Raw genomic sequence first — 12,498 nt, forward strand, 5'->3', positions numbered from 1 at the left:
CTCTTGGATCTTCTACCACAGACTGAAGGCTGCACTGTTGGCTTCCCTACTTTTGCGGTTTGGGGACTTGGATTGGCTTCCTTGCTCCTGAGCTTGTAGATGGCCTATCATGGGACTTCACCTTATGATCATGTGAGTTAATATTCATGAATAAACTCATGTGTGTGTGTGTGCATGTATATATATATATATATATACACACATACACGTGTGTGTGCATGTATATATATATACACACATACACATGTGTGTGTACATATATATGTATGTGTATATATATGTGTGTGTGTATATACATATATATATCCTATTAGTTCTGTCCCTCTAGAGAACCCTAACACAGACAGGAATATAGAGTAATGTCTAGACAAAGCCTGAGACCCTCCTCACCTCCAAAGCACCTTCTGTTTTTCTCTCCTTCCCCTTCTTTGCCCGACCTCTCCAAAGGAATTTTCAGCCAATCCATACTCTGGGAAAGCTGCAGGGAGAAGTTGGCCTGATAGGCTTGCCACAATTGGACCCCACTGCAGTTTCCTTGGAGCCTCACAGGACTGCACCACAGTCCATGGGGCTCAATATTAAGCTCTGTCAGCATCAGCTTAGTTTCACCATTAATTGCTACCACATTGAGGCAAATGACTATGGTTTTCATGGCCTCCCCGAATCATGTCAGCTCATTCCTACAAAAAAAGTGGACCAAAAAGAAAGAAAGTAGGATTCATTTCTTAGTGCCAAAAGTAACATAATTACAGAGGAATGTTCTGGCTGATTTAAAAGTTGCTTTTTGGTATGTTGACCTAAGATCTATATTTGCTGTTTTGTTTTCAATGTTCTTCCTCACATGTCCAGTCTTTACCATTTCCAGGGCTAAGAATTGTGGGTTATCTATAATCAGTCATTAATGTTTTCGTTACCCTCAGTTGGTGAATACTTAAGAAACTGGAAATTCTCGAAGCTCTGGTAGTTGCTCAAGGAAAAGCCAACAAATAATAGGGTATAGAAAAGCCTCAAGTAAAACTAGATGGGTATTGTTGGATACCCATGACGTAAAGATATACAAAGTCTTCTGTGTTGCTGAGTCAAAATGTGCCATCAAGCTACACAACAACCATGCAGTTTATTAGCTTTAAAAAAAAAAAGGCCCTGGTCACTTAAATCCCTGCCATTCATGTGCATATACATATTTTTATATGCTTTATGTAGGAAGACTTTTAACTTTTTTTATTTAAGCATAGGTAAATGTTATATAACCAAAAAATTCAATTAACTCAAATACATGAGAATATTTGGGCAATATTTTGATTTATTGAATTTCTAGTTAGTGGAGGATTTACCAAAGAGTTCCTTTAGCTTTCCACCTTTATTTTCTAATGATTTCTTTACTAAGTTTTCCCAGGTCCTTTGCTCAATAGCTTTATCTCACTTAAGGTACATAACTTTTTAACCAATTAGTTCTTACTGTAAAAGCCTCAGAAATATCATTCTGGCTGCCAGTTTATTAAGTGATATGAATTCAGGGGGTGACAATTTATGTCATTTTCATAAAAAGTTAAATGTACAAGAAAATTTCCAGATTTCATCAGGATATACAAATGCTTTAAAGTATGGAGTTCAGGGAACTTGACCCCACAATATGGTTCCCTGGAATAATGAATATTTTGAACTAAAGGCCTTTAGAGATCAACGGATTTTAGAAGAGACTTTTTCCCTATCTACATAAAGACCAGACAGGCCCATAAGGAGAAGGATTGTTTTCCTCTCGTACCTCTTGCCTCTCAATCCTCTGCGTCTCCCCAACAAAAGCTAAAGTTCCCTTGTCTGCCTTAAGTCTGGACATACTAAAGAAGAAAACAATGGCCTTTGGTCCCTTCCCTGAGTTTTCATTAACTGAACTCATATTGCAGGAAGGAAGACTAAAAGTTGTCAACAAACATCGACAGACTTTTGTCACAAACTATTGTCCACTCTGTGGGCCCAAAAGACCACTGTATGTTCTTCAAGCCCACAGATTTCCCCTAAAAATCATTTACTATCACCCTCAAATCATCCACCTTTCCCCATTTCCCTTCCTTCTAAGACGTAGAGTATATAAGCACCTGTGTCCCATTTGAGTATTGGACAATCACCCTGCAATTCCCTTCATGCACATAATAGTAATAAATCTGTGTGCCTTTTTGTTTATTAATCTTTTCGTGAGTTGGATCTTTTAGCAAACCTTTCAAGCTTTCCCTTCACCCCTACAAAAAGTGTGTAGCTTTTGGGTTACTGTATTTCTGGCTCTTATTTTTGAATGTCTTCCATAAAGGGGTTTTCTGTGTCTTATAAAATGTGGGGAAACTGAAATGCAGGGAATCTGAAGCAATCATGCGTTTTTGTTTGACCTCCTATGTGAAATACACAAGTAAGGTGGTTTCTCAACACATACATCAAGGGCTGAATTCCAAAAGGTATCCCAATTGTCTGAGCACTCTCCACTAACAATTAGTGCATTCCTTTCCTCTTACTTTTCCATAAACCAAATGTTTTCATTTCTTATATTTACAATTCTATGACTCCTAAGAAAGACAGTAAAGCATAAACAGTAAATTTCTGAAATGTCATTTTTGTCTGACTTTGGACTTATTCCATTGTTCCGTTTTCCTTGAAGATCCTCCCTGCCAACCTTCCACTCTACCCACCATCACCCCACCCTGGCCCCCTCCATTTGGTTCACTAACACCTTCCAAAACCTACTTCAACGTCTAGCACTAATTATACTGCACCATAGAAGAAGAGGGTGTGGGCTCCAGAATAGACAACCTCAGTCTGAGTCTCTGCTGCCCCACTGAGGGATTCTTAACTTCTCTGAGCCTGTATTTCTTCATCTGTAAAAGTGGAGATAATAGCAAAACTGGGTAATCTTCTGGAAATATTTAAATGAGTTGACCTTTGTGAAAGAAGCTGACTCATAATAGATGCTCAGTAAATTCTAGTTTCTCTTCCCCAGTTTGAGGAATTTGGAAGGAAGAATAACAATGATTGTGTCTATAAACTCATACCACTTTTCCACCACATACCTTTAACTTAACAATATAAATGAAAGTTCAGTGGCAGAGTGCCAAAGAAAAGAAGCTGACATGTTTATCCAAAAAAATCAGTAGAGACTTCTGCCAAGTTTCCAGTCTCAGAAAACCCAAGAATACTCTTCCCAAGAATTTCCAGTGCCCCTCCCCCAATTGCTAATAATAGGACCAACAATTTTGACATCTGTTTGCTGCTATAATATATTAGTGACTCAATCTTCAAAGATAAATTTAATATAATAAAATATATTCAAATTAAAGTATAATTTAGAAGGTTTTTGTACAGATCAGAAGGTACTTCGAGACCTTGCCTTTCCTCTGCTTGTTGATGGCAACACTTACTAGTTCCAGTTGTTTTCACCGTCCACGTCTTTGGATCTGGATTCTGGAAGTTTACTTCAGTAATACCTCCTGGAGGACCAGAAAGTGAGATAAACACAAATATTAGCATAATCGAATGAGGCAATATGGACAAACGACTGCAAAGAAGAGAGATGCTCTATTATGTAGACTATCACCTTCTCTGTTCCCCTTTTATGGATATTTCATGCTGCTACAGAATTCCAATCGCCAGTTTAGCCACACTCTGAAAAGTCATTTTCCTTTTTGACTTATAGTGGAGCCAATCGGTTCACAAGCATTCAGGGAGGTACACGCTGGGACAAAGAAAATAAAGTATTTTTTCATTTCCTTAGCAATTACGAATTTACCTAATGATACCATTCCAAACTGAGCAGAATATAAGGTTCAGTTATTTTAATCATTTGGCAATTGTGGCCTAAGTCCTATTACAATATTAAGATACCCACAATTTAAATCGCAAAGCATATGAAATAGTAATTTGCTTTAAAAATGCTGAATTTCTTAGCCCATGTTCTAAAAAGATATCGTAAGAGACCAATTGTAACAAAAAATTTATAGAACATGTGTGGAATAAAACATGTAAGGAATTTCTCCAGTTTATTTCCTTAAATGAGCCACACCATAAAAGTGGCTACAATGCCCTCTTATTTATATATATATATAAATAAATACACACACACACACACACACACACACACACACACACACATATATGTGTGTGTATCCCTGAGCCCTAGTAATTGTTGGATTGCTGGACTAGCTTTGCTGTGAAAAAGTTGAGGAACTCCAGCTGGAGCCATTCCTTTCCCCAGTTATCACTGAAGGTTATATTTAATTATCTAGCTGCGTGGCTATAATTAGCATCAACAAAGCTCTGTCCCATAATGACTTGATATATAAACTTTTGGGAAGCCTATTACAATTTAGAGGAACCATCTGAAATATATTCCACCCAACAGCTAATCCCAGAAATTAATGTCCATTCAATTTCCATTCTCCCCCACTTCTAATGTGTTTGTGTACTGCTTGCTGACAACTGTAATATGTTTGTAGTACAAACAGTACTTTGAATTTTTGAATTTGGGGTTTAAATCTGTTCAGGCTCTCTCATGTGGCTGGAATGTTGGCATGGCTCAGAAAACAAAAGTCAACTGAAAAAAAAAAAAGTTGGTTCCTCCAGGAAGAGAGATGGCTATCAAGTTTGACGAATGTACTGTAATGTGAACAGGGCAGCAGGGCTCGTTCTGGTAAGTGATTGCTATAAGCTTTTGCTTGTCTTGGACTTTTGGCCTTTTGCTGCAAACAGGGTGGGCCTTGTTAAACTGCCAAGTTGACATCCAAAGGCTTTTGACAATTTTATATCCAAGGCTTTGCTTTTCTGTTGTGATTTTTCAACAGGAAAGCTCAAAGTGCTCTGGGGATTTTCATTTCTGAGGCCATGATAACACTTAGAAAACTCCATGGATCATTATTGGCTGAATCCATGCCTAGAAATTAGGTTTTAAGAGAAAGAAAAATAACTGAACAAAAACATAGATTCGGATATCACAGTGTGCTCTGCTAATTTCTTTTGGCTGGTTCTTTGTTTTTTTTAAGTTTACATGGGATCTTTGTTTCCACTGAACCATCTCAGACATGGAAGCACAAAGCTAGGTTACAACCTAATCCACGATGTGGGGTTATCTTCCCACTGTTGGGGCATTTTCCAACTGGTTAAGCATCTGAGTGAGCACTATAGAGATGTATACTGAGCTCTTCTATTACCTTGTCTGTATCAGGCTTAACTGAGACACAGATAATTTTAAAAGTAGCCTGCAAATCCTAGGAGCTAGCGCTCTACAATGTAAGAGCTAAAATCATTGTCTCTTGGACATAAATCAGCAGACTTCATTCAGCACATGTTAAGGACCTGCCATATGTTAACCCTCTACTAACCATGTGTTATATACTGTGGAAAAAAAAAGTTGGCAGGATGCGGTGGCTCATGCCTGTAATCCCAGCACTTTGCAAGACCGAGGCAAGCAGATCATGAGGTCAGGAGTTCAAGATCAGCCTGACCAACCTGGTGAAATCCTGTCTCTACTAATAATACAAAAAGTAGCCAGGCATGGTGGTGCACACCTGTAATCTGAGCTACTCAGGAGGCTGAGGCAGGAGAATCTCTTGAACCCAAGAGAGACGAGATCATGCCACTGCAACCCAGCCTGGGCAACAGAGTCAGACTCTGTCTCAAAACAAAACAAAACAAAAGTCAGAGTTGAAGGTTTCTAAAAGTTACCTGATCTGCCAATCATCTCCATCAGAACCCTCAGGTAAGCCTGTGTATTAAGCAGATTCCTGACTCCCACCCCAGATCTACTTGAATGGAGAAGGGGGCTAATTTTGCATTTTTATAAGTTTCTCCCAAATGATGCTTACGAGTAATGTTTTATAACTATTCTAGACTCATGATTCTCAAACATGGCTGCACATTTGAATCACCTGGTGAATTTAAGACCACCAATGATGAAGTACCACAGCAAATCAAGTAGACCAGACCCTCTGGGGTGAGGGGAGCCTGGGCATCAGTCATTGTTGTTGCTGTTGTTGTTAAGTCCCCACGTGACTCTAATGGGCATTCAAGGCTGCAAACCATGGTTCTAGACTTTAGGCCCTATCAGAATTTATAACAGGAAGAAATCACTTCTATCTGAAGTGGTCAGATACTACTTTTCATTTCCTCTCATATCTTGCAAAAGACTTCACGTTCTCTTGGAAAAGTGTGTGTGTATGAGTTGGTTATTATTTTTAAATTGTAGCACCCATCCAAGAAACAACTTTTATAAATACCACTTAATTTTATTTATCCTCAATTCATCTGCTGTAATTAAATTAGAAGAAAAATTTATTAGTATTCCAATTACAGATAAAGCAAAAGATTACTACTTTGCCTAAGATCACACAATTCTGACTCCTTTGGAGTTGCTTCCCAGAAATAAAAAGAGAGAGAGAGAGAGAGAGAGAGAGATTCTTTGAACAGTCATAGTTGAAATGTAACCTATTCAATACTAAAAATTGTTCAAATAATTAGTCCATCTATATTCCATAATGGACAGTCTTCCTTTTGGCTTTTTTGTTGTTATAAAGAAGGGCATATCCAAAAGGGTCAATAATTCTCCTTCTATTTCTCTATTTTTCTGTCTCCATAAGGCAACATCACTGAATGTATTCATAGGCTTGCTCAGTTAGGGTTTTTAATGCCTCCCTCTTTGCCCAGAATGTTCTGTTTTAGTACTGAAAGTTCTGTGTCCAGTTAACCCCTGTCTTGGGCAAACCTGGACAGTCCCTATCAGCAGTGGAAAAAACAGTGCTTTGCAGATCTCTGTAAGAATGGGAGTTTAAGGTTGGTTAGGAAGATCAGCCAGACCAGCAATGGGCCTGAGAGTGAGACAATAAAGATTCATGAAGGTGAGTAGACTTGGCTTCAGGCTTTGAAGTCTAGCTGGGGAGGCACAGTGCACAACCTAGGGAAGAGGCTCTCCAACTTGAGTGTGCATTACTATCCCCAGGAGGTCTTGTTAAAACACAAATTGCTGGGCACAATCTCCAGAGTTCCTGATTCAGTAGGTCTGGAGAAGAGCCTAGAATTTGCATTTCTAACACATTCCCAGGTCATGCTGATGCTGTTGGTCCCAGGATCACACCTTGAGAATCACTGCTGTGGGTGCTAGTCTAGACTTTCAGTTGAGTATAAGAAATAAGTGTGAAGGTAATGTCTTGGCACCAGGGAGCTAGCAGCCCACATTAGGTAGAGATACAAGCTAAGAACCGAAGGCAGGACTGAAAGCACTGAGCCAATCTGAGCTAACATGGGAGGACCAGGCTAAGAGGATATGGAGTACTAAGCAGATCAACAAAACAGAAGCTCCATCTTAAAGAAGTATGACCAAGATCTTTCTATTGGATGTGGGTGTAAGGTGGGGTGTTGGCCTTAGGAACGAGGCAAAATTCAATGCGTAAGCAATCATTCAGGAGCGTAGACTTAATGACCAGTCACTGGAGCTTCTGGATTAGGAATTTTTAAGATCCCCTGACAACCATAAAAGTTAGGTAAACTATCCTAGTTTTCTCAGGAATTTCCTGACTTTAGCACTGAAAGTACAGGGCCTGAAAACCCTCAGTCCTGAGACATCTGGTCACCCTAATTGTGCTCTCAGGAGACTGGAGCCTAGATCCACCTACATTTCTGGGTCAGATGGCTCCAGCCATAAGAAAAGAAAGCACATATGAGAAGAGGAGGGGCCAGTTGAAGAATGAGGGAGAGACCCAGTATGCTCATTGCAACCTACAGCCTTCAAGAGAGGATGAAAGGGCACCCAGAAATATGGTCTATAAATGCTGAAATGCATTTGCTTTAAATGGGCAAAACACGTTAAATGACTCCACAGGCCTGCAGTTTTTCTAAACTCATGAAAGTGGAAAAGTTCAGCACAAACAGAACCATCCAGACACCCCGTAGATGGAAGTCTCCCTCACTGCCTTTTGACAACCATCACACACACTTAAGATCTCATTGTAAGTATAGCCTTAAAGAGCCCTGATAAGTACACAACAGTAAGGGAACAAAAAAAATTGTAAATATTAGCAGAGTATCCCATGTTCTTTTGGTTTCCTTCACACACAAAAATAAACTAAGCAGAATGAACACATAGTTCAAAATAATTAAAACACTAAAGAATATTTAAATCTGGGGAAAAAATCTCTCTGTTGGGAATGTGGATTTCACCTAAGATCCTTAGTGCCATTCCCAGCATGCCAGAGTTATTTCAAATCTCTTTCATAACCAAATACTAATATTCCACCAGAATGGGGTGCATGAGGGAGGGCCACTATTGACAGTAACACAGCCTACTAATCATGAGAACTCTTTTAAATGTTCTTTACTAACGTTTCCCACAAACTGTAAAAAATTATAACAGAAAACATTTAACAGTAACAAAAATCATCACCAGGGAAAGTACCTAAACCATCGCAAAATCCAAAAGCAAACATTGAACTAATCCATCCTCCCAGCAACTAACTCCTGCAAAATGCTGCTTATGTGGAAATAATCTTCTCAATCACACTTAAAATATTCACGATGATAATGAACTTTAGCCTTGGTGGATTGAGTGTTGCAATGTGCTGAGACTTCATGATCAAGGAGAATCTGGCATAACCAGCATCTTCAAAATGCAAGTACCCTATATCCTTCTGGAATGAGCCATGTCATCCAGTAAGTAGGTTGAAACAGAGATCCAACGAGAAGACCATCCCAGAGCTGAAGTGGGAGTTCAGAGCAGACTGGAGAAGACTGAAAATCTCCTAGATAACCTGGGAGAATATGCCAGAAGAAACAGGAATTTGCCCACCCGTTCAATCTTTCATTCAGCAGATAGCTATGATGTGCCATCACAATGCCAGACCCCATGCTAGGCAGAAAGGCTACAAAGTATAGCGGGACTGCTTTCTAGACATTTATAATCACATAGGGCAAGCAGACAAATTAACAAACAATTACAGTACCTCTAAGATGTTTTATAATAAAAGGATATATGCAACCTCAGAGAAACAAAGGAGAGAATTTTCCCCAACCTTTGTATTGTTCAGTGCAACTGTTTTTGATACCTGAGAGTTAAGCCCTTCCTTCTCTGAGGCTTATTATTTGAGTCACTTTTGGGAAAAAATAATTTTTCTGCTTCTCTGAGAGATCAGAGTCTCATCAAATGTTATTGTGATTCTAAGACTGTCAACAGCTACTATTTAGCAAACACTTATTATGTGCCAGGCACTACACTGGGTGTTTTACACACATTACTGCACTCAATCCTCAGTCCTGCGTGACAGGCAGCATGCTCTTTCCACTTTAGAAATCAAGGGGAAATGAATCACAATGGGATTAACTAGGTTGCCCTGGTCTGTCAATGATGGGGCCAGGAAGTGAACACAGACAGTCCACTTCATTTTCAAGATCTTAACCACTATGTTAAAATCACTTATGTAGTGAACTATTAGAATTTCTATATTGATTATTGGTTTTCTATGGTTATAATTGCATGTGTCTAGTTTTTGCTTTGATGAGTTCTTGCGAGAAATTGCATGCTGCTTTTAATACTTCCTTGAGTTTATAATTTGCAACCACTTTATTTAAACTAATCTCCGTGGGCCTTAACCACAATAGCTGCAATTTATTGAAAACTTGCTCTGAGCCAGTATATATCATCTCTATTGAGTCTCATAGTTCTCTTTCTCTGAGGGGTATGTATATAGGTATGTGTGTATACTTATATTTTTATATGTGTATATATAATGTAGAGCATCAGGTAACTTACCCCTGGTGGCTTAGGCTACAGGTCCTTCACTAGCATAGGCTTTTACAAAATTCTAGAAAGCGTCCTTAGAAACACATTTGCACAGTCATACATTTTCTTATCTATTTTTTAAAGAGTATTTCAAAACTTGTGTAAAGGTAATACCCACAAAGCCTGATCCAACCCTGCAGGCCACAGGTGGTGGAACAGGATTTGTGTGCAGGTGTGCCCAACTCTAAGGGTTGAAACCCCAAAACACAGTAAGTAGGGAGGAAGGGTTGGAGCAGCAGGATTTAGATGTACATGTTGAGCATCATGACAGATTCCAACCTAAGGAAAGAGGGAAGTTGATTTAAGGGGCTTTTCTCCTCTAAAGTGTCCTTGAAGTCCTCGTTTTAATGCTTCATGTACCGACAAGAAGTAGAGAATGTAGGTAACTCTGATACCAATGAGGCTCAAAGAACTACTGGCGAACACTCACAATAGTGGCACCGGTTCTAAACAACACATGTGTAAATAAACTGAAGCAGCCTTCAGCTTTTTCCAAACTGAGAAGCTACTAGATACCAAGCAGATCAAGCAGACTAAAAGCTGACTATAAGGCACTTAGCTTAGGTAGCCTTTGGACCATAAATCCATCATTATCTGAAAGTTCAGCATTGACCAACCGCTGTCAGAAAATGTTTCCTTTCTTCCAGAAATTTTATGCTGCTCACCTTCCAAAAGTTTCCAGGGGGCTTGTTGCTCTTTCACCCAAATAACCAACACTTTGGAAATATCCATCTCTGTAAAGAAACCCACTCAGCCGCAACCTGGTTTTCTTTTTAATTCATTAAGCCTTAGAATAACATCTTTCTTGGTTAATTATAATTGCAATATTTGATAAAATATATACACAGTGATTATTATAAGCAAGGAGAGGAAAGGCTGAAAATGAGTGATTTTAACAAGAGCTTTAACAATTTTTAATAGACCTGCATTCCTTTACATTCCTGGTGTTTCTCAAACTTTAGTGGGTTTAAAGTTCATCTGGGGATTTATAAAAATTGCTGACTTCAAGAGTTCCTCTCAAAATTTCTAATTCTGAAGGCCTGGAGGGATCCTCAACAATCTACATTTCTAACAATGATTTTGATGAAGATGGACTGCAGCTGCCTCTTGAGAAATGCTTCCTTACAACATGCAAAATTGCTAATTACACAGTAAGCACTTAGGCATCTACCATTACCCAAGTCTTGCTAGTTGTGAGTTGCCTCTTGGTATCTGCTAAGGTTTGAACATGTCCTTCAGAAAGCATATGTTGGAAACTTGACCTCCAATCCAACAGTGTTTGTTGGGAAGTAGGTCCTAATAAGAGGTAATTAGGCCATAAGGGCTCTGCTCTCATGGATAGATTAATGCCATCAATTCGGGAGTAGGTTCCTTACAAAAGAACAAGGTCAGCCACCTTTCCTCTCTCTCATCCTCTTTTTGCCCCTCTGATGTCTGATGCCTTCTGCCATGAGATGACACAGCAAGAAGGTCCCTGCTGCCAGTGCCACCATCTTGAACTTCCCAAGTCAGGAACTATAAATCAATAAATTTCTGCTTATTATAAATTATCCAGTCTCAGGTATTGTGTTACAGCTGCACAAAACAGACTAAGACAATATCCCATTCTCAGCAGCAGCAATTCTTTTTAAGACAAAGCTCCATGAATTTGAAGACATCTGGGTAGAGAGAGTTAATTATGTCTTCTCAAAAAGGTATTCTCCCTAGACCAATTAGTTTACAAGAACATACACTCTCTACCTGTTTCTAAAACTTTGGAAAACAAAGATGTGGTTCACATCAGAGTGAAAGTTTCACTGATACTGATTATAATGAAATATGTTTCATTTTGGCCAACTGCCATGAAATGTCCTGCTCACTTGGAGAAAATTACTGGAAAAATGGTAAGCAGAGGTCCCAACTCCCAATATAGACTCTTAAGGGGCAGAAGAACTGTCTGCTCCCTGTCAGAGGGTGGGCTTTTCCTACACTAAGATCTTAGCCACACTTTGCCCCCCTGAATCTTTGCCAGAGACTAGTCCTCCAGGCTGGGAGTTATCCCATACAGGTTCTTTTTTTCATCCCAAGTAAACTGGAGTCCAATTATGTTATCTAAAACTGAGAACCCTGGGTATGGTACATCCAGATACTTACAGCAGAAAATATCTGATACAGTTTGGTTCTGTGTCCCCACCCAAATCTCATGTCGAATTGTAATTCCCAATGTTGGGGGAGGGATCTGGTGGGAGGTGACTGGATCATGGGGGCAGATTTCCCCCTTGCTGTTCTTGTGATAGTAAGTTCTCACCAGATTTGATAAATGTTTAAAAGGGTGTGGCACTTTCCCCCTTCACTCTCTCTTTCCACCATGGTAAAACATGCTTGCTTCCCTTCACCTTCTGCCATGACTGTAAGTTTCCTGAGGCCTTCCAGCCATGTTTCCTATAGTCTATGAAACTGAGTCAATTAAACCTCTTTCTTCACATATTATCCAGGTCAGGCAGTTCTTTATAGCAGTGTGAGAAAAGACTACAATATCTTCAAAACGTTTTTTATTTTTTAAAAATGTAGATGGGTAGCAGAAAGAAAAGAATAGAAGGGGAAAGGCAGAAAGAAAATGGACAATTAGTATTCTATCCATCTGTGGAAAACTTTTAAAAATCTGTATTGTCTTCTATCGTGATTTCTTTTGGATTCAGCTTTGTAGATTTATG

At 39.2% G+C, this 12,498-nt stretch overlaps 1 long non-coding RNA gene across 1 annotated transcript in view; it reads right to left on the reverse strand.

Moving 5' to 3' along the window:
• Positions 1–3,345: 3,345 nt before the first annotated feature.
• Positions 3,346–12,498, reverse strand: part of LOC144580634 (uncharacterized) — a 64,407-nt gene continuing 55,254 nt past the window's right edge. The window contains exon 3 of the long non-coding RNA XR_013530553.1: positions 3,346–3,473. This is a non-coding gene — a long non-coding RNA (uncharacterized LOC144580634). The remainder of the gene's footprint in view (positions 3,474–12,498) is intronic.

The sequence above is a fragment of the Callithrix jacchus genome, chromosome 21 (genome assembly GCF_049354715.1).
Source record: "Callithrix jacchus isolate 240 chromosome 21, calJac240_pri, whole genome shotgun sequence".
Taxonomy (NCBI): domain Eukaryota; kingdom Metazoa; phylum Chordata; class Mammalia; order Primates; family Cebidae; genus Callithrix; species Callithrix jacchus.